Raw genomic sequence first — 23,984 nt, forward strand, 5'->3', positions numbered from 1 at the left:
TCATTGAATTTTAGTAAGTCTTTAATTTCTCCCTTTATTACTTTCTTGACCCATTGATGATTCATGTAACATGAGGGGCTGTTTGTTTGTTGGTTTCTGTCCTGCTGGTTCTCAGAGCTGTTTAGCCCCAAAGAAAATCACACAGAGATCTCTATAAGTTATAAAGCTGATTGGCCCATTAGGTCAGGCTTCTTATTAGTTCTTGTAACTTATATTAACCCATTATTCTGATCTATTTTAGCCACCTGGCTCAGTACCTTTTCCAGCTGTCCAATCACATCCTGCTTCTTTGGTTGTCTGGGCACGAGTGGGAGGAATCAGCTTTCTCCTTCCCAGAGATTCAGGTGAGCGTTGTTTAATCTCCATGTGTTTGTGGGCTTTCTGGAATTAGTGTTGCTGTTAAATTCTAATTTTAAGCCATGGTTATTCAATAAGATACATGGGGTTATTCCAATTTTTTTGTACATGTTGAGGTTTGTTTTGTTACCTAGTATATGATCAGTTTTTGAGAAAGTTCCATGAGGTGCTGAGAAGAACGTATATCCTTTTATGTTTGGATGAAATGTTCTATAGATGTCTGTTAAGTCCATTTGATTCATAACATCTGTTAGTTCTCTTATTCCTCTATTAATTTTTTGTCTGACTGACCTGTCCAGTAGTGAGAGTGGAGTGTTGTAGTCTCTCACTGTTAGTGAGTGGGGTTTAATGTATTATTTAAGCTTTAGATGTGTTTCTTTTATATATGAGGGTGCCCTTGTATTTGCAGCATAGATTAAGATTTCCTCTTGATAGATTTTTCCTATGACTAATATGAAAAATCCTTTTTTTCTTTTGATTGATTTTAGTTTTAAGTCTATTTTGTTAGATATTAAGATAGCTACAACAGCTTGTTTCTTAGGTCCATTTTATTGGTAATTTTTTTCCAAACCGTTTACTCTGAGGCAATGTCTGTCTTAGATGTTAGATGATTTCAGCTCAGAATTCTACAAGATTTTCAAAGAACTAATACCAATATTCTTCTAATTGTTGCTCACAATAGAAACAGAAGGAACACTGCCAAACGCTTTTTATGAGACTATAATTACCCTGATACCCAAACTACATAAAACAATACTAAGAAAGAGAAACAGACCAATCTCTCTCATAAACATTGATGCAAAAAATACTCAATAAAATGCTGCAAATCGAATCCAAGAACACATCAGAACCATCATCCATCATGATCAAGTCGGTAGGGATAGTTCAACATAAAAAAATCTGTCAATGTAATCCACCATATAAACAAACTAAAAATTAAAGATCACATGATTATCTCATTAGACGCTTTAAAAGCTTTTGAGAAAATACAATATCCATTCATGATAAAGGTCTTGGAGAGAGCAGGGATACAAGGAACATACCTAAACATAATAAAGCCAATATACAGCAAGCCAACAGCCAACATCAAACTAAATGGTTAACTGAATATTTCTGGGGTCAACTGCAGACAGTATTACACCTTGGCAGTTCAAATGAAGTATAAAAAAGAATTACTTTATGTAAACTTAGAATAATATCAGTAATATCACTAGAAAGTATTTGAAATGGGGAAGCAAATTAAATATAGAAGCCTATTCAAACAGATTGCAACACTGGGAGACACAGTAGTACATCACTGCAGTTCACAGTCCAGAAACTTGAAAGTCGGAGGTAAAACGTTTTGATAATCAATGTCTATCTTTTGACTGGTAGTGATGTCAACTTCTCTTCCATATCCCATTCTCTAGCTATTCAGCTACTCCCACCCTTGCCATGTCTAAGTGTGAGATATTATTAATACTAGAGGCACACAGTCTTCCTTAAATATATGTCTACTTGTGTGATTGGAAGGTTAGAGACTTTATTTTTTACTTCCTAATCTGAATGTTTGCCTCAGAAGAGAAGCTAAGACTTAAACCACTTGTCAGTTTGTAGCGATTCTTGCCTCTGCAACACTTATCCCCCAAATTTCCGATTATCTCCCCTCCCTTTAGTGTATTTAGTCTCAGATGGTGATGAATACTTTTTTCAAAAAGGAATTTACAGTACTTCTCATTTAGTGCCTTCTCTTTCTTGTTTCATGTTAGTGTTAAAGATGGCACTGTTTCTTGGACAGAAGATTTCCAGCCTCAGAATTATTTTAAGGCCCTTTCATAATTCTCATTGGTATAGATAATGAACTAATCCAGCCGTATTTTTATGGAGCTGCTTGATGTTTTCTCTTCTTTCTTTTTCTGAAGCACAAATCTGGAGAGAGGTATTCTGTTTGCCTGTATGTATGTTCTTAGGAAAAGACCTTACTCTTCCTTTGCTGTGGTTGTCATAGTCAACGTGATTACTAACATTTATCCACTGATAGTTTCATGTTCCTATCTTGTTGAAAAGATAAGGATAAATTAGCTGGAGTATTTATAGCATTAATGTTTCTTTAGTTTTTATAAAATATGGAAATTATATACATAAAATTTTTTTTCTAGATGCCTGTAACATATTCCATCACACACCGACATATTTAACTATGTATAGACCAAATATCCCTAAGTCTGTGAGGCTCGGGACATTAATTTTATATAAGTGTTTTTCTCACAGTCTTTCTGATGATGTTTCCTCTGCATTCTGTGGTTAATTATATCTTTAAAATAATCTCTCCTTAGTAATCTAGCCATGTCCTGCACTGTTTCAGTAAATTGATTTGTGTGAATTTCAACATTTCCATAGTAAGATGAGAATGAGTTGTTCCCTGGCTGTATTCCTAATATCTGCTTCTGAGGTTCACACAGTGGGACTACAGTGTTTGCAATAGATGAAGCTGATCCACTAGGGGATGGGTTCTAGCTCACTCTACCTTACCAGCCATATTGGTTCATGATCCCCTTGAGAAGGTTGCATGGCCACAAACAAGTTCAGACCTTCATATCTGAGAACACAATTAGTAATTAATGTATCACACGAGTGAGAAACATTCCAAAATTGTGAACTTTATAAGCTGTCAGGAAAGAAGCAACACTGAAAAATATTTTCTCTAATCTCAGTCCTTTTAGGCTTGAAATGCATAAGAGAGGGGAACACAATGAAGATTTTACTTGGAATCATAAGAGCTATTGAAGCCCGGCGTCCAAGAGTGACATTATTTCCTGTACCTTCTTGTCTAAGTGAAGACTGTGGAAACTGTCTCCCCAGGTGCTTCTATTGAAATCCACTTCATGATTAATATATTTGTATTGTCGAATCCTGAGCAATAGAAGTTATGGTTGCCTGTAGATTTCATTTAAATTTTTGTTTATGCTCCATTAGATATTCATCTAATTTTGTTACAAGAAGCAGAAGTCAGGGAGTTGAGTTTTATACTGAATGTCAAAACAACTTCCTCTGACCCTGACTGTAAAATCCAGCCTATCTTCTTTCTGTGAAACAATTATGACCATAATCTTTAGCATACATTACAGAGGGCCGTACAGGTCAAATGAAATCATGGAGAATACAGAAGGATAGGCACAATCATTGCTTTGATTTTATGCAATAACATCTTCTTCCTATAGTCAGTATTTTCTGGATTTTTTTCTGCAGAACACAGGTTTTGTATGATAATCAATGACAGCTATTTTTCTAGGAGGCTTTGTCGCCATTATGTTTGAACAAATTTGAGTTGAATTCTGTTAATTAATTTAATTAAATATCTCAGACTTCAAGTCTTCTAGATGATTTCAATGGGCTATAGTAATTTTCCAGAAGGGCAAACACCTTCTCAACATTTTCTTGAAGTTGTTTAACTTCGTACCTTCAAGGATTGATAAAATCCAAAACACAGTTTGAATAATTTAACTCTCTGGAGTTTAATAAACCTGGATTCTCACATTAAATCTCAAGTATGCATATAATATAGCAAATATTACTTTCTGTGTGCCAAGGATTGAACTAATGTCTTATGCCTTATAACACAAATACAAATATGATATAAAACATGGGGTAATTATTTGAATCTCAGGCCTCCTCTTTTTATAAATGAGGAAAGTAAACAGATAAAATTTGGAGTGTCGCTATATGAGTAACCATGCTGCTGTCAATGAGTGAAAAATGTGTCCTGGATGAGTTATATTGTGATAAAAAATTATCTCAAGGTAAAATTTTGAATATTAAATTCAAAATAACTTGATAAGGAGTGTCAATATTGCCACTGTTCCAGTCTTGTTTGTGCAGTTCATGTAATCATTTCTAGAGAAAACTGTTGCGCAGCAAACATTCTGGTACTCTAGCCCTTACAATACTACGTTCCCCTCTTCCACTATGTTCTTTGAGTCATAGAACTATTATGTAGATGTATCCGTTGGGGCTTGGTATGCCCAAAACTGTTGATCTCTGCATTATATACAGTTGTTGTAGGTTTTTTTTTAAGTTGTTGCTGTTGTTTTGTTTTTTGGGGGTGAGGTACTTTTGTTTTTTTTGCTTTGTTGAGATAGATCTTCTCTGTAGCTTTAGAGCCTGTCTTGGAACTCACTCTGTAAACCAGGCTGGCCTCAAACTCATGGAGTTCCACTTGCCGCTGCCTCCCAAGTGCTGGCATTAAAGGTTTGCACCTCCACCAGCCAGTGGACAGTTGTAGTATTATGTGATGGTCTCCATTTGCTGTAAGGAGTGTGGCTTCCTTGGTAAGGGGTGGCACTTACACTGCTTTGTAGATATTGTAGATAGAAGGAAAGAAAAATATAAGGGTGCCATAGGTGGGGAGAAATGGGGAGGGAGCTCCAACTGGGACAGAGGTCAAAAAGAAGGAGAAGAGACAAATAGCACAAATGTTGCTTGATAAAGCCTCAAGAAATCATATTATTTTACATGTATCTTAAAATTAACAAGATATACTGTGTGTATAAATGGAAGTTAGCCACATGGGTTGGCAATGCTCCTTCCAAGAACCATAGCAAAGCAAAATTCCCAGTACTAAGAAGAGAAGTCTCCTTATGAATGGTTGGTCAGGGTAGTTCAAATGACTTCCAAAACAATATAGATTCTTGATGTAGAACATGGGCCCCTATTGTCAGGCACCACACACTTAGAAAACAGGACTCAGATGACTGCTGCTGAATTTGGCATGAAAGCCTCTTTCCTGCAATCTAGCTTCCATGGATCCAAGAAATTCTATAGAAGCTGCCATGGAGGAGAAGTGACTAAACTTTCCTAGTAAGCTGCAGCACCTATGAACCATGGCATTTATAAACATGGCAAGATATAGATAACTATGTAATAAGTGACATTTACAGGTTGGTGGTGACCAGCAGCTGCCTAATTGAACTTAAGGCCCAATCAATATAGAGAAGTCACACCTAGTACTGAAAACGTGGTCAGATTTCTGAGATCAGTTTGGCCGTGGACATTAAAAAGTTTCTACACCTGCCTCATTGCTAGTGTAGCATAATTTCTTATTGCATTAAAAAAGGAACTACTTAACATTATCCAAACCAATTTTGTTATTTCCCTTGTTATGTTTTTAATGATACTATCTGACCAATAAAATAGGATGCATCAATATTACAGTGTACCATAAAGCATGTCCAACTCATCTGTCTCTGATGTTATTAAAACATCAAAAGCTTATATTCAGTCATATGCGAAAGACATTGACTAGAGGCATTGGATTCAGAATTATTCAATTTATTAAAGTATCCCACCCTCGTCACCAGCCTCAATCAGTAGTTTCCTTATTTTCAAACGGAAAAATATTTTCTTCTTTTTTTTGTTTTATAAAAAGATTTTATTGAACTGTTTATTTGAACATTTTAATTGAACTGTTAATTTGCAATAACAAATTACATAAAACAGAATACAGCACAGGTCCTGTGAAGGATTCCATTGAATAAAATAGAATGTCTACACTGAAAACTATATCTGGTCTCATGGTTATGTCTCCACCTCGCTTCCCATTCCCTTAGCCTTTGGGAAACATTAGTTCTATGTAATCAGTGGCCTCTCTTTTATCTTTCTCCTTTGTATTGTTTTTGAGTCCTGTCTCACTAAACTGCTCTGGCTGACTTTGATTGACCTGGTCACTATGCAGAGCAGTCTGGTCTGTAACTCATGGAGATCTGCCTGCTCCTGGCACCTGAATGCTTGGAATAAAGCTAAATGCCATCACACCCACAGCAGCTGGAAATTGTTACGAAGAGACTTACCTTAGCTGATAGAATTATAGGCCCAGAAGAAACATTGGATATTTACTACGATGCTCGCTCTCCCCCTACCCTGTCTCACAGATTCATGATGAGAAATGGGGACACTATCAACATAATTCTTGGACAGAGGTCACCAAGTTTTATTGACTTGGCCTAAATTGCCCTACTGATGAAAGCCAGTCAGAAAGAAATCTTATCTCACCTTATCTTACCTCATATAGTGAGGTGTTTTCCATAGAACTCTGAGCTCTCATGAGAAAGAATGTATAAAATAGCTGAGTTTATCAAAGTATGTGTCGAGTTTCAATAATTGATACAATGTCTTCAGTGTTTTGACATCAAAATCAGCACTTGTCATATGTCCTGAAGTCTCCTGCTGTGCTCTGCAAAGGACCGGGGGAGCAGGAGAAAGGAGGTGTTGAGGTTGTACAGTGTCTGCCTCATTCATTCCCAACAAGGAATTCATGACTCAGCTGAACATTTCTAACCCTCACCCTTCTGGCCGCCTATATCAAATGCTAAATGCTGACTACCCCACAGACAAAACTCCAGCTGTTTCCAGAGGTGTCCTTTCTCCCAAAGCATTCAGAAATCTCAAGGGTCATGGTAATTTAACACCCAGCTAGCTTTGAATGGTCCTAGTGATAAGTAAGTTTTTTTTTTTTTGGAGTAACAATGACATTTTAATGAGAATATTTCATTTTTCATGTGTCATATTTTAAGGTACTTAATTATAAATGTACATGCGTATGTTTTTACTGATTCTTCTATTTTAAGCCAGTATTATTTTCTTGAAGAATGAAGATTCCTTTCTGAGATTCCAGTAAAGGTCTGTCGTGTCCATAACGATGAAAGAGTCTCTTGTAAAAGCTGGCCATGAACTCTGGTTCTTGGAGAGATGATGCAGCAACTTAGGTTCGACATTTCCTTCAGCTCTAAACATATGGTAATGATGGGTAACATAGAAAACTAATGTGGTTGGGCTCACATGTAAATACACGGCTCTGTGAGGAGAATGGAGCCTTGTTTAGAGCCGGGGCAGTCAGGCAATCAGGGTTCATGTCCAGACACAAACAATAAAGGAGCCAAGAGCTTGATTCCTGCCAAGAAGAAAATCAAAAATACTCTGGCTGCCACTTGGGAGCTGAAGCCTGCCTTTCTCAGGGAACCCAGAATCCCCATGACATGGAAGGATGCCAACAGGAGGCGTCTGCCAGTTCTAAGGCTATGCACATGGTGAGATGCAGAGCTTCGGTATAGACAGAGAGGTCAGGCCTTGAACTGGACACCTGTGGTGTCTTCCCTCATCTCTCTAGAGATAAAAATGATTAGCAGATGAGATGTTTTGAGTAGGGGCCTCAAAGGAAGCTGGAGAAAGAGGATGAGAAGATAAAATAGAGACAGAAAAAAGAAAGAACAGGACAAAAATAAAACAGCCTTCCCTCCTCCTCATAAGCCCTCTGCAGATGAGTGAGTACCTAAAATCAAGGTTCAGCTTCCAAGGCCAGTCATGAAAGAGAACGGCTGTATTTTGATGAAATTTTATTTGTAGGAATTCCATTTATAGGCGTTAGATAAGAGTTCATGCTGTACAATCATGTGACCTAAGTTCAAATTCCAGCAGATCAACTCAAAAGCCACGTGTGGTTAGTCATACCTGTAGTATTCTAGCATTCTGTGTCTGTGATGGCCCTGGGGGAAGTCAGGTGCTTTTCTGGGGTTTTCTGGTCACCCACCTAGCTTCAGGTTCAATGAAAGATCCTGTATTGAGGGACTAAGGCAGAGAGTAATAGCCACCCTCCTCTGTCTTCTGCATAAATGTGCACATATATTATTGATATGCCTCTCACTAACACACACGCACACGGACAGACACCACACACACACACGCACACACACACACACATACACACACATACACTGTATAAAATTATTGACTGCACAGTCTCTCAGACTATATGCTACCACCCCCTGACTTAGAAAATGACTCTAAAAACCTTAGGAAGGAGACACTGAAGGTTAGAATTGAACTCTAAGCCTGGTAACGATTGTACTTCATTCTTACAAATATCTGGAAAAATGCATATCATATATCTTTAAAGATTCTCCAAATGCATGGCTCAGGTTGCAATGAAGCAAGCTAACACTTTCAGGTTATAATTAAATGGACATGTAACCAAGTCTAAAACCTGTGCTTTGCTAACCCCAATTGATAGCCCAATGTCTATACAGCACAAGACTAAGCAGTGAATCTGTCAAAGGTGGAAAGTCAGAGAATCCAGAGTGAAATCAAGGACTCCTAAATACACAGGTCTTTGAATAAACTGCCACACATTAGGAAAGGAATTTTCCCATAAGAAAGAAATGTGTCTAACTTTGCTTTGTTGTTTTGTAGCATTAGCATACATAAAAGGTTCTTCAACCATACTTTTTTTCTTTTTTATGTCGTACATACATATTACCTAAAGAATCAGGGAAACTTCCAGTAGGCAATTAGATGCTGGTCACTCTGCCAAACTGTACATCCCACATATCTGAGAAAGAGAAAGAGAAGCCCTTTCTAGATGATGCATTTTTAATACACTACTCAAAGAATGCCCCCAAGGTCTAAATAGGACATCACAATTATTATTTTAACGTAAGACATATGTGCCACATGTTATGAGGTCAAAGAAATAGGAAGACGCTTTATGAATCAGGCTTGTAGAAGCTTAACCTACAGAAATTATTAAAATATTCTTAATATTAATAAAGAAATAAAAGAGCATATTAGAGGCATATGATATGCAAAATGTAATAATCAAGTGGAAAAGATTTTAAGTAAACTGAAGAAGAGTTGATAGGTAGACACAAGTGTGGACATGTGAAGTTGTCTTCATGGATCTGGCTACCTGGTGATGCAGCTGTTTTTTCTTTAACCTGTTGCTGACTGCGAAATCTATGGCTGGGAAATTTGGAAACACTGCAGAGCTTCCAATAGTCAGATAGAGGTCGTGAAATAAACACACTAGGCTGAGATTGGCAGGCTGTAGGATCTCTTAGGAAGCTAAGTAAATATAAAAACATAGTAAACATACTAAAATAAGGATGAATTAAAAATATATTCCCTTTCCCACCCAAACATTCTTAAATCCCATTACCAGGTCCTCTCCACTATTATGGGGTTTGTGGCCAAAGTGTTTCCCTACCTCCACAAAGGCCCACCTTAAACTTTTATACTGATTTCTAATTGTCCATCATAAATATCTGCTCCTCAGGAAAAAGTAATCTACCAACAAAGAGTGAAAATTGAAAGTATACTAACAGAAAATAAAAATGATAAAATAGAAGATTCAAGTATCAATGATATAAAAAACAGATTTTAGATAGTTACTCTTTATCTACAATCCCTCTATCACCTTATTATAGTTTGGAGTTTTAGTATCTATTTTATCCTGACTCTTAGCCATACATCTACAATGCTGTATTGTTGTAAAATTTATTTCTGTATCATTTGCCTTGAGCAATTACATATGCAAAATGCTGTCTCATTGTTTTATATATTAGACCCCATAATTAACCTCTGATTATTAATTTTCCATGCAAACCACTGGTGTCAAAACTCCCCAATTTTAAAATTTGAAATCACCTTCACCTCTGCATTTCTAAAATACAGTTATGGGTAACTGCTTAGAACTCTGAAGTATCCAGAATGCCGTCCACTGAGTGATAGGAAGTAGCCAAGGAGAAAGCTCTCCAAATGTAGCTACAAAGACTTATTTTGTAGAACTGTTAAGACATAATCAATTGTGATTTTCTCAAATAAACCATGAAGGAGTTGGGCAGACGGTACTGCCACCAAGTTTGAATCCACAAAGTTTTGAAGTAGTGGTGTGATGACAGTTGTCACATCATCCAGATCACCAGCTGCGATTAAACTGGGCATTTAAAAAATGAGAAAGAAATTGGAACATTCATTCATTAATATTTATCATTCCTGATAAAAATGGGATTCATTTAAGCCATTTGCTAAGATTTGCTAAAGTACTTTGAAGAGTGACAGATTCCTAAATTCTACTTAAAATAATAACAAAACTTACAGTTAAAAAAGTTTTCCTTGTCTCCTCTAAATCCTTCAGCAGTAAATTAAGCTCCTCTTCGTCAGTCTGCTCTTTCTCCTGCTTTAATTGGAGTTCACAAAAGATGTTCATACAGTGAATTCCTAAGACACGCTTCCACTCAAGAGCATCTGTAGTTGTGAATGAGAAAGAAGCCCCAAGTAACTCTGAGGCTTCCAAGCCTCTGTTAGTGTGGCAAGATTTCAAGCCAAAAAAGAATACAGATGGCTGTACACATCTGGTGGGGAAATTTTCAACATTCCTCATGAACTTTACACGAAACGTTTTCTATTTCTATAGCATCTTTTCTCCATGGTGCCTCTGTAGAAAGACCAAATGTAAAATTTTGTGTTTGTAGACAAAATTTAAAAAGTGAGAAATCTCCAAACATTATCTCCCAAGTGTTCATTGCAGAGGCTCCATGGATACGGAAAGACTCAGAACTATAAAGCAGTCCATGGAAGGAGCTAGCTTTGGAAGGGAGGTGAGGTGGCAAGGAACTGGGAAGAGTTGAGGGAGGTGAAACGAAAATAAGAATATACTGTGTCAGGAAAAAAAAATCAATAAAAGAAAAAAATCAAAAAGAGAAATGTCACTTATGCTAATGAAACTAAAGAGAGAGAGGAAAATGGTTTGGAAATGACTTGGAAAACTAATATTTTAAAAAGTTGTTGACCGTGTGTGAATGGGCGTGCGCAATGATAACAATTAACTCCAGAAGGAAACCGTAAGGTGAGTAGTCTATGTCACATCAGTGAGAATATAGCTTGCTTCCATGTTCACATCTACATTAGATGGCATTTTTTTTTTTTTTTACAAATAAGACAGTGCTTGAGTGCTGTTTCCCATGCCTGGATTTTCTGTGCAGAGCATGAGTGAGGTGGCATGTTGATCATGCTTTCTTCTTGAGCTCAGAACAGTGTAACATCTGTATGCTGTAATCTGCCAGGCACTTAGAGCTAATGTACTGGTCGGACTGTTTCTAAAATAATCATCTCTGAGTGTCTGGTTTGAGATCAATATCTACATACATCATAGCTTTTAACTTTTACCCATGTTTTACATTAGAAAGCTGAAGGTCTTAGAGACGATGATATTTTCCCTTGCATTGCAATCATGGTGTATAAGACTCCACATTAGAATTGGGAATGCTTTCCGCGCATGCTCTTCGTCCACTCTATGCAGTCCTAATGATAACTCAAATTCATTGCATTTTACCCCTGTAAATCAATGTAGACCTCTATAAAAATTCATAAAGATATTACTCACGTGTGTCCACATATTTATTCTGTAGTTTTAATTGAATTGGAGATAAAGGGTTGGAGAAATTGCTCAGCAGTTAAGAGCATTGGCTGCTTTTACAGAGATCCCAGTTTGTTGCTCAGCACCCCCCAAGGTGATGCACATCTGCTTGTAACTCCGAGTCCAGGAGCGTCAGTGTCCTTGTCTACCTCCAGGCATATACTTAATACAAATACCTACAAGTACCCACTCAGGCTTATACAGAAAAGTAAGTCTTAAAAAAAAATAAATGCAAAAAAAGGAAAGAAAAAAACTAAATGCAGTTAAATTCTAAATCACTGAATTCAAATAAGAAATGGTGCAGAAGACTGGCAGGGCAATGGGGAATGCTACCACGTCTATTAGGAATGAGCTTTGAACATATGTGTTTGTTTTATATATGCCGTTGGCTTCACTCCAGGTCCTGCTCAAAGCTGTATTTATCACAACAAAATCTCCCCTTTCTGATTCTTAAACAGTTGTTTTCTTTTTAAATACGAAATACCTTGATATTTAGCACAGTCATGAGCTGCTCAGTGTAAGCTTACTGTTTCACTAAGTGCCAAGCAGCAGTACCAGACTGGATCCAGGGGGGTCGCTGTTGCAGTAGGAAGCCTTCTCAGGCCACTCCAGCATGTTACTCTAAAGGCTTTAGAAATTAAAATTAAAATAAATACCTTAAACCCTTTCAAAACGTTGTCCCAGAAAATAAAATGTCTGCTCCTTGGGGCCGTAAGAGGAGGTACCTTCAGCAAAGCTTAAAATGTCTCTCACTAAAGTGGATCACTAGAAAAACTGACTGAGCAATGCTAAGTAGCTCTCCTCTGAAAACGCAAAAACAAGTTTAGGATTATTCAATCAGCAATGTCTATTCTAAAAGAGATAATGGCCATATACACTTAAAAACATCTCGCATTACTTATTTAAAATATAATTTGGCATATGTAGCTTTATGAATAAGTAAAATTAAGCCCCCAGTTCTGTTTTAATATCCTCTTAGTAGAACAAAGCAAAGCAAAGCATGACCCATCTCAACCAACAATGGACTTCATTATCTGCTGTTCTAAAGTAATGGCTTGGGAAAGCTAAGCTGCACAGCCGTTACTCTGGAGTTCTACATTTTGACTTGATGCGAATTCTGGCCCTTGTATCAAAAGATTCACATAACGGAAAACTAAAATATTGGTGTATATCAATAAGAATACCTTCAAGTTTCTCAGATATTTTTGCTGTCTATTGCTTTAATAAACATTATTTACCAGGGTTTTTAATATACTTGATATTAGCTGAAAAGCTAATGATGATGTTTAATATACTTGATGATAACTGAGAAGCCCCAAATGACTGTGTTCCATTTTTTCTCACTGGACTAGTCATTGAAATGGTTTGAGTGAGACACCAAAGGAAATGTTCACAGCTTAGAGACAAGTGGACCACCACACAAGAGTGGGAGTATCGGGTCCAATTATTTCATCCGATTTTTTTTTCTCCTTACCCCATCTTCATCTCCATATATTCAGTGCTAAGAGAAATGAGAGATAAATTGATTCCATCTTCTAAAGAAGTATTTTTAAGAACTCAAAATCATGATCTTTTCAGTTTGATTGGTTTTCTTCATACATCCTACCTTAACAGGGATGAGCCGAAAAATGTTCATATTTACCAGAGAATCAAACTATAAGACAGGAATGATTCAAATATGAAGTATTCTTTTAATCCAGAATTTAAAAACTCTAAATCTTTGTGTAACTTATTTATTTATTTATTTATTTACTTACTTATTTATTTATTAGAAGAGCATATCAAAATTATGGTAACACATCTATAAGCTGATGTGCTATGTGTACATTAAACTGACATTTCAAAGCTAGTAAATTATAAATCTGCTGTTGTACTTACGGGAGCTATGACATTTTTCTAATGTTCCTTAAGAAACCTTATGTAGGGAATGGGGAGACGATTTCATGGGTAAAGTCTAAGGATGTGCGTTTGGATCCCCAGCACCCATGCAAAATGTGGTGTGCAGCAGCACACATTTAAAGTTTTGGTGTGTAAAGGCAAGAACAAGCGGATCTCCAGTGCTTGATCCTGATCAGTTGGTCTAGTAAAATCATGGTGGGTTCCCAGTTTACTGACAGACCGTGTATCAGAAACTTAGGTGGAGAGCAATGGATTGGAAGGCATGTGATGTCAATTTCTGTCATACACACGACTAAACAAAGATACGTGTGACCCCATACACAAGTGCACACATGTATGTACTATATATGTACACACACATACAAATAAAATATGTGTGTGAGTAAATAGAAAGAAAATTCTAGATAGAATTTACATCAATAGAGAAACTAAGAAATGACTTGGCAGTTATTGCCTTTCCTTTTTGACTAGAGAGACTTAATTGGACATCAGCCTGTTTTCAAGCCACAGTGGCTTATCTTGCTGCAGATATATAACTTTTAGAAAGAGGGATATAGGATATTACTCACTTGTTTTCGTGCTTGACTTTCAAAGAGCAAAATGGAAAATGAACCTTGTGGCTTTGTTTGGAGACAACCATTTAGGATAAGGGTTGTTTAGATTCCTAGCATAGGAAGCTCCATTTGGCTCTTTTCATTTCCCCTGTATAATTATTCCATGAAAGGGGAAAAATTGTAGGAAGCTGGAAATAACAGTAGAAAACTCTACAGATTTCTGAGTTTAGAATGTAATTTAAGCATAAACCTTTGTTTTCATTGAAAAGTTTAGATGTATAACAGTGATAAGTGTCCTGGCTCTTCTCTCAGAACCTCTTGGAAATCTAGCTCCACTTCTCACTTCTGTAGAACTCAGAGGATATGCAGAAGGCAATTTTAACAACATAGTTGTGAATTATACAATAAATTAAGAGAATAAATAAAATGATTAGTCTAAACATACTCTTTAAGTTTGTAAAGATTGAAACGGATATGCTAGTTCATGGGAAAATCTCGCTAATACACAGGAAGTTTGGTTAACTGACTAAGTTATTTTGATTGTAGTGATTGGAATGAGAGTATCACCCCAATAGGCTAATGTATTTAAACACTTAGTCCCCAGATGGTGGACTTGTTTGGGAAGGATTAGGAGGTGTAGGTTTGTTGGAGGCGGTGTGTGACTGGGTCACTGGGTCATGGTTTGAAGTTTCAAGGGTCACACCATCAAACCATTCTCAGTCTCTCTCTCTCTCTCTCTCTCTCTCTCTCTCTCTCTCTCTCTCTCTCTCTCTCTTCTTGTGGCTGTTGCTTCATGGCCATGTATCATGACATGAGCTCTCAGCTATTGCTTTAGTATATGCCTGCCTACTGCCATGCTGCCAACTACGATGGACTCCTATCTCTCTGGAACTATAAGCCCCAAAGAAATTCTCCTGTAAATTGCCTTGGTCATGGTATCTTATCACAGCAAAGAAACAAGACATTGGTCAAATTTAGAACTGAAAATAAACTCATAAAGGACCTTCTAAATGATATATGTATATATATACACATATGTGTATATATAATTAAGTATAGAAAAGATTAATGAACTAATTAAATAGTTGGTCAATAATCCATACATTTGGCAACATAAAATATATTCTAAAAACTCCTCTATATGTAGAATTTGGGATATTAATGTGTTTGCAGGAAAACTGAATAGAAAAAAATGTTGACAGTTGGGAAGATGTCTCAACAGTTAAAACTACTAAATGCTCTTTCAGAGGTCCTGGGTTCGACTCCCAACACCCACAAAATGTAGTTCACAACCATCTGTAACACCAGTTCCAGATATTCTGGCATCCATAGACAACAGACACAAAAAGTGTTTCAGTCATACAAAACACACACACGGGGCGGGGGGGGGGATAAAATAAAATCAAATAAACATTTAGCAAAATGTGAAACCATCTTTACATTAGAAACAAGTACTGTTAATGAGAATTGATGTAATGATTGAATTTAAGAAAATACTCATAATTAGCTCATATATTTAAATCTTGAGATGATGTACTAATATAGTTTTAATATTGTCCTAATATATTGCTGATAAAAAAAACTGTGTTCTCTATTAACCATACATATATTCAGCTCTTCCAGCTTCACCTTGCTGACTAGCACATATAGTTATTTAGCTCCAAGTATCCACTTTTCTCCTTTATAAATCAGTGACCTATTTGGGATCCAAAGGCACCACAAAATATTTTCAATTTCTAAATGATTTCCTTAAAGATAAGCATTCTGGAGCTGCACACTCTCGTCTCTCCCATCACTTTCCAGGAACAACAGCTATAGCATTTCTTGAAGTCAAAGATTGAAATGATAAAGCTAACTTGACTGAGTTCTCGGAGATTCTACACTTTTCATAAGAAAGTATTTTATCTATTTCTTGACTTAGATTTTGATGTTTCTTTGTGATGGTCCTTCAGACAATGTCTCAGCTAATAGAGAACATGGTCCTTTTCTATGTTGCAGTAAACATTCAGTAAAAAAAAAAAAAAAGGCTTTAGTGAAAAGAAAGCCAAGTCTCTGGATTGCAATATCCATTTAGCTATTCTTTTCTATATGTTTGCCTGCAAATATATTGTGTGTTCCACATGCATAAAGGTGCCTGCAGATACCAGCAAACTTCCTTTGCTACTGGAGTTATAGGCAGATTTGAGCCTTCTGTGGAGAGATATAGAAACTAGGGCATGGTCATATTAAGGACCAATGCCTCAAACCCACGCCAAGGCATAGCCTCGTCCTGCTCCAAGATTAGGAACAGAGAAATGGCAAAACTTTCTTTAGTCTGAACATGAATGTCAACAATGTGCGTGAAAGCCAGCAGTTGCAGCTTTCTCCCTGGGGAGAGTTTGAGAGGATTTCCCTACAGAGATCTCTTGCTCACTCCATCCCCCCGAGGTTCTGCAGGGCCACATCGTCACTGTCACTTCATCAGCGTCTGCACAGCTCATCTGACCATCATCTCTTGAAAGTTTGTTCTTCCTTCATTCCCTCACTGTTGGACACCACACTTCCCCACATAGCTGTGAGGAATCTAGCCTGGCTGGTCTGCAAGAGCAACAAACGATCTTCACCACTGAGTCACCTCTACAGCCCATTTTTAATTTGTATTTATGTTTAATAGCGAGTCTTAGTAGATACTGTTAGTAGTCACATGGTTAAAGTTTAGTCAAGAAAACTACAAAGGACTGCCATAGGAGAGTGAACCAAAGAACAGCAATCGCAAAAAAAATATTATAAAAGACTAACAAGGTAGATGTGAAAACATTTCCTACCTTTTGCAATTCAAGCAATGTCTATTGGCGAATAAATGTTTAAAATTATAAATGAAAGATATATGGATTTAGATTATGAAGTATGTGAATAATCTCTATTCTTCTTCAATGTTTTAATTATGCCAATAAAATTCCAATGAAACATTAAATCTTACACTAAGCTAGCGATCAGCTATTAAATTAGTTTATATGGCGCAAGTTATTCCTGATTTTAAGTTTAACTGTCTTAGAAGGAAAACTATTTCATTTTGAATAAAATAGTCTCATTTATTATTTAGATATTTATTCATTTTTGTTTCTTCAAGCTTCACAAATCAGAAAATACAAATGATTATATGGTTGGCCAAAATTAATGTTAGATTTGTTCAAATAATTGAATGTCTACCATAGATTCTACACTACATTTTTCTGAATTTCAAGACTCAGCAATTCCCTTTTTCATTCCACTTGACAAAACTTATTTAGCTCTACATTTCCAAAGTTTATATTACAAGCCTTGCCCAGCAGGTAGTTTTTAAATTTCTCAAAACCCACAGGTGCCGCTGGTCCCTTAATGGCAATTAAAAAAAAAAAAAGGCAAATTAAAATCACCCAAACCCCTTTGGGAAACAGTTCGTTCCACACCTATTTCAAAGAAAGTATCTCTTTTTAAAACCTAGCGTTACCAGGCAGCATGTTGCCACTCATCACCCTAAAAGAAACGCTGTGTTTTCCGAATTATCTGCTCTTGGCAAGAAAGCAGACTAAGTAATTAATGTTAACAATGCATAGCCATGAGTAGGATGCCAGTTGTCAGGCTTAGGTCCCAAATGCTTTCAATGATTTGACAGATGATGACATTCAAAACAACAAACTGCTAGCCTGAATATCTGCGCCCTCATGTTGACTATTGATATGATAGAAATCTTTTGTAATCTAGATCGCTTGCATACGTTAGTATCTCTGTAGGAACTGTATGTCTCTATTGAGATGCCAAACACCATGTAATCTCCATGATGAACTAATATTAAGCTTTTGGTTGAATGAAACACTATGATGCAGCCGCCAATAGCATAAACATTAAAATTAAATGCACACAGATTCAAATCTCTCCTCACTTTGCTATTTGTACCAGCTTGAAAGTATCTCTTAATTTCTTTTTGTGCAAAATCATTATCTAGGAAAATAATAATTAATGGCAATCGCAAAAAAATATTTTAAAAGACTAACAAGGTAGATGTGAAAACATTTCCTACATTTTGCAATTCAAGCAAAAATCAATGTTCTCCATCGAGAGTGGAAATGGAAGAGGCCAGATAAGCTAGGTGCTAAGGTTTAATGGACTCTGTTGATTCTCCAAGCTGAAGGAATAATGTGGGAGAAATGTACACATGCAAGAATATAGATAACAGCAATAAGATCATAAAAAGAAGAGCAAATAGAAGAGTACAGAAGCATCTAGCAATGAAACAGAAGAAACACATCCAGGGGAGAATTTGTAACTAAGTAAGTGATGCATCCTTTACAGATGACTTGTTGAATAGTAACACAGAGAGAGCGAGCGACCATGGCAGGATACAGAATTCTGATAAATTATTCTCGACAGAAATGTATTGTACTGATTACCCCAACTTTGTGATTATCAACAAAAGTAAAGTGTTGGGTTACAATTAGGCAAAACAAATCCCATTCTTAAAGAATTCATCAGCAGACATGAGAATCTGTTCTGGAGATTGAATGTCCAGAGATGCTTTATGCAGTGCATTGGGTCAGGTTATACTGATTGGGGTTTAATTGTTTAACTGTCAATTTTTTAAAATTGATTTTATTGACCTATACATTTTTTCTCTCCTCCTCTTTCTGTCTCTCCCCTCCCCTTCAACCCTCTCCCATGATGCCCACTCTTCCAGTTAACTCAGGAGATTTTGTCTCTACTACTTCCTATGTAGATTAGATCCATGCATGTCTCTCTTACAGTCCTCATTGTTGTCTAGGTTCTCTGGGATTGTGAATTGTAGACTGGTTTTCTTTGCTTTATGTCTAAAAGCCACTTATGAGTGAGGACATATAATATATGTCTTTCTTGGTTTGGGTTACCTCACTCAATATGATGTTTTCTAGTTCCATCCACTTTCCTGAAAATTTCAAAATGTTATTATTTTCTCTGCTGTGTAGTACTCCATTGTGTAAATGTACCACATTTTCCTTATCCATTCTTCGGTTGGGGGCATTTAAATTATTTCCAGGTTCTGGCTATGACAAATAATGCTGCTATTCACATAGAAGAGCAAATGTCCTTCTGTTACAATTAAGCATGCTTTGGGTAAATACCCAGAAGTGGTATTGCTGGGTCTTGAAGAAGGTTGTTTCCTAATTTTCTGAGAAATCACCATACAGATATTCAAAGGGGCTGTACCAGTTTGCACTCCCACCAGCAATATAATTCAAGTGTACTTTCCACTTTCTCTTCTATGAGGTTCAGTGTGGCTGGCTTTATGTTGAGGTCCTTGATCCATTTGGAATGAAACTGCCTGTGTTTAACTGTACTTCCAGAGATACTTCTTACAATAAAAAGCATCATCAGGTTTGGATCAATCAAAACCCATCAGGGGAAGTAGATTTTCTCTGAGTTTCTGAAGCTACTACATGGTAATTAAGTAAAGATTAATGTGTGTGTGTGCATGTATGTGAGTATGAGCATCTTTGTGTGCATGTATGCAAGGGTGTGTGCATGCGTGAGATGTATGTGAGCATATTGTGTGCCTGTATGTAAGTGTTTGTGAGTGCCTGTGTACATATGTGTGTTGCATGAGCATGTGTCTGCATGTATAAGAGTGTGTGTGTGTGTGTGTGTGTGTGCATATATGAACATGTGTGTGAGTGTGTGTGGTCGCTGTGTCTCAGTATTAACTCTGCTTCTTACAAGAAAATATAAAATCATCTTAGTTTCCAGGAGGTGGTTTGGAGCTTATTATAAAGTAAAGTATGCTGACATGTCAAGTTTGAAGTGACTTCCTGTGCTATTTCTTAATATCCTACCATTGAAGTTCAGTAAACTGTTCAAAAACTAAAAACATGCATTTGGGTGACCTTTAAAGAATACATCTGTATTCAAAACATGAAATGAAATGGCCTAATGAATGACCTTATTTACCGAATGACGGCAGAATTCCGATGCAATTCCAGGAGCACATTTTTACTTAGCTTATCAGTGGAAACTCTTTTGAAAGTTACCCAGGGTCGAAGGTTAACAGGAGAAGGAACTGGAATCTTGCAAACAAGGCTGAGGTAGGCTGGCAGGCTTTACTCCTCAGTGTTTGCTACCACCAGGCTTCAGCAGTCTTGAAAGCTCATTTTTCAGGTCTCGTTCAGGCAGCAAAATGTCTGAGAGACCCAGTCTCACAGCAGACCTCCTGGTTCTCTGGATCTCACAATCTCCAATCTCTCAGATGCCTCTTTCACTATATTCCTTGAGTTTATAGGTGCAGGAGTTGTGTTGAAGATATCTCTGTGGTGATGAGTTCTCCACAATCTGTTGATATCTACACTGTGGTTTTCTGTTATTTTTCCAATTGCTATGAAGAGATTATTTTTTTGGTGAGGGGTGCGAGCTATTCTTACCTGTCAGAAGAAGGATATTGTCAGACTGTAGTTATGAATTATGGTCTAGTAAAGTGTCAACAGTTGACAAGGTGCCAAGTACCAGGCATTATTATCCTCGTGTTGTATGAGCCTTAAATCTAATTACAGAATTGTTGATTGCAAGATGTGAGTATCACTATTCCAGCTTTAGAGATACTTTTCCATATTTTAAAAAAAGATATGGAAGATCCTTGAAGACAGTTGAAGATGCGTTATAAAATTATTGCCAAAGAAAACTAAGAAATTTGAGAAACAGGAATGTAGATGGTATTTAAATAATGCAGATATACCCAATATCAACATTTTTATTTGAGCTATATAATTCTTGATGTGAATTTCTCTCTCTCTCTCTCTCTCTCTCTCTCTCTCTCTCTCTCTGTGTGTGTGTGTGTGTGTGTGTGTGTGTGTGTGTGTGTGTGTAAGAGAACTTGTGTGGGAAATACGCATTTATGATCATATTTTTGTAACTTCATTCATGAATCCTCCCATCATTTGCTTGTGAAGCATTGGTGTCCACATAACTGCATACATATCAAAACCAATGCCCAGAGTATCAATCTGTCCTCCAAATCTTTGTCTCTATACCTACACATCAGTGCAGTTCTTGAACCATGTTAGAAAAGATCTTTCATGCACTTATTACTTATTTCAGAAACTTACAATTGGTCAGAGCGCAGAAAAGAAGTGCCAGTGTATGCTCAGCCATAAACAGGACACCTATAACATCAACACTACCAGATGTTGGGTCAGGATCAGAGCCAAAGAATATCGTCTGGATAAGAGCGGACCCCTGACTTCATAATCTCACAGCAGTTGTGGTTGCCTGCACAAGACCTGAACAAGATCAAGCCAGTCAACATTTTAATATGGGGAGAGAAGGGTTTCCTGAGCCTCTACCCTAACTGAGGAGCTCTGGATAATAGATAGTTTGGGGGGAGAAAGAGTCAGTTTAGTTGAAGAGAATGACTCTGATGGGACCACCATGCTCTAGTGGACAGTCTCATATTCACAAGCATATTGGCAGCATAAATTGCACTTAGTTGTTTACTTTTAAAAAGATAACAAAAAGTGGGACAAGAAATTGGGGAGTAGGTAAGTGGTGGTGGATCTGGAAAGAATTATGTGGAGAAATTGAAGTCAATATGATCAAAATATGCTGTATGAAATAGTCAAATAATTAATAAAATATAACATATTGATGAAAAATACAATGACTCCTGTATAAATCCTCCAAATACACTTTATTTATGTTTGCTCTGTATTGTAGTCTTTACTGGAGGCGATTGATATTACAAAAGAACATCTTTTTGAGAATGAATTTGAAGGGTTTGGAATAAAGCAAAAATGTATGCACCGTAAAGAAAGCGGGACTTGGTGCTAGGGTTCTATCACACGTGTGTGGCAATGTTTGGATTCAGTAACCATAACCAGGAGTTTAGACACACTGCAATTCAATTTTACTATATCTTGGTGATCAAATCTTCAAAACTGAAAAACAGAAGTTCTCATCCCTGTCGCAATCATCATGGGGAAGATGAAAATGGATTATTGACGATCTCTGTCTCCCCATAAGTCAGTCTGCCTCTGCCAGAGTGGAAGCCAGCCTCGGCATTTCCTCCCTCGAGCCAGTTTAGAAATTGCAGTAGAAGCTTCAGCAAATGATGAGTTCTGGAGGGAAATACGATCAACAAGGGAACTAAGAGAGAATTGGATGGGGCATTTTCACAGCTGCTCACCATAAAAAAAAAAAAGAAAGAAAAAAAGATGGAGTGAAGGAAAATGGGATGTTCTGGCAAGGTATGTAAGTCAGCTACAAACCATTCTAGAAACAGAATCATGAGATCTCTTGGTTGACACTAGTTAACCCTGAGAGCAGAACAAATTAAAATTCGGGCAACAAAATCTAAAGAGACAGATGAGCAAGGATAGATGCCATCCATGCCTGGAAAGCTCATTTTGATCCCTAAGGACCAGGGTTGAAGGAAAGAAATGACTTCTAAATGTTGTTCCTCTTCCAAATTTACACTATGACACACAGACACCTGCACTCAAACACACACACACACACAAACACACACACACATTCACACAAACACACACATACTCAAATAATAATAATAATAATGCAGCTCAGTTGTATTATTTTTATTGTGGTAAAACACAGTGACCCACAGTGACTAGGAGAAGAAAGACTTACTTTGGCTCATGATTCCAGCCAGAGTCCTTAAAGGTGGTAGAGACATAGCAGAAGTCAGCTAGAGCAGGAAAGCTAAGAAATCACAACTTGAACCACAAACACAGAACAGAGAACAAACACTGGAAATGAATCGAGGCTAGAAACTCTCAAAGCCAACCCCAGTGACAGATTTCCCCTGACTGGTGTGCACCATCTCCCTTTAGTGCCACCAACTACAGACCAAGTGTTCAAATACCCGAATCTATGGGGGTACATTTCTCATTCAAACCAGCACATAATTTTGATTTTAAGAAGAAGGAGGGAGAGGAGTATTGATATGGCTTTGTGTTCGTGGAACACTCAGTCAGGTTCTTGGAGGATTGAACTCTAAGAAGCTACTGAAGAGTTCAGAGAGATGCCCTGAGAATACATCAGAATAAAGAGGCTTCAGTTTCTCAAAGATGGTATGGCATGTTACAGGTACAGAATACAGATTAGCAAAGAGTTCAATGTTCCTGCTTGGAACTGGCTAGATTTGGGGCTGGAGAGACAGAACAACGACTAGTTGTCATATATATAAAATACATATACACACACACATACATACATATCACATATATATCCATACCAAGCCATAAATGTGTGCATATGCACATATGTAACTCACATATGATGTGCATAGAAAATAAGTGTAGTTTTTTCATCAATATTTAATGTTGTTTTACTGCCCCTTGAATGCTGACTCCAAGAACAAGAGCAGCATTGTTCACAAGTTCCTTGGCATCTTTTCTGTAGCTCTTTAAAAGGACCTGGGCCTCAGTGGCGTCTTTGTCAGGATATACTGCTTAATACTGAAGCGAGGGTCTCCAAATCATTCGGATTAATATACAGTTGGCCTGTTCGAGTACAGCAAATCGACAAAGATATATATATATCATATATATATATCAGAGTCATATATATATGATATATATATATATATATCAGAGTCATTGACCACAGGGATAGATACAGTTTCAATCAGCCAGCAACATGATTTAACTGTAATGGGCCTGGTGTGGCTAAGAACCTTGTGTCATCATTTAATTTCCTATCCATCACTCTATTTTTAGAAGACCACCTGCTTTGCTTGTAGAAGCAAATGAATATATTTAGAAGAATAATAAAAACTAGTGGAGAAGATCTAAGTGTAACCCAAATACAGTTATCCAAGTTTGGGAGAAGTAGCATTTCCGAATAACATGGGAATACATAATGAATAGAACAAAATGTGTTTTTACAAATACCCTGAATCCACTCTTCTTTAACAGCATGCTGTGTACCAAGGGAGCTGGGTTCTGCACATCAAC

The sequence above is a fragment of the Myodes glareolus genome, chromosome 26, assembly GCF_982192425.1.
Source record: "Myodes glareolus chromosome 26, mMyoGla1.1, whole genome shotgun sequence".
NCBI classification, from domain to species: domain Eukaryota; kingdom Metazoa; phylum Chordata; class Mammalia; order Rodentia; family Cricetidae; genus Myodes; species Myodes glareolus.